We start from the raw sequence: 231 nt of genomic DNA on the forward strand, positions 1-231 counted from the left end.
GTGGTCTCCTATTCCCCACCCTCCTCCTGTACCCATCCCGCCCCCACCCCCACCCGCAGCAAGGAAGGAGTCGAGTCTCTTTTAAGACGGAAGGGGATTTAGTGGCGCCAAAGGGAGATCCGTGGGAGGGAAGAGAGGAACCCTCAACTCCATCCCTGCCGGCTCCGGGGCGGGGCTTCGGCCCTCAGCGAGGGAGGGGCTCCCGGGACGCTGAGCGCTTCATTGGGTCCC

The sequence above is a fragment of the Myotis davidii genome, unplaced genomic scaffold (genome assembly GCF_000327345.1).
Source record: "Myotis davidii unplaced genomic scaffold, ASM32734v1 scaffold478, whole genome shotgun sequence".
Taxonomy (NCBI): domain Eukaryota; kingdom Metazoa; phylum Chordata; class Mammalia; order Chiroptera; family Vespertilionidae; genus Myotis; species Myotis davidii.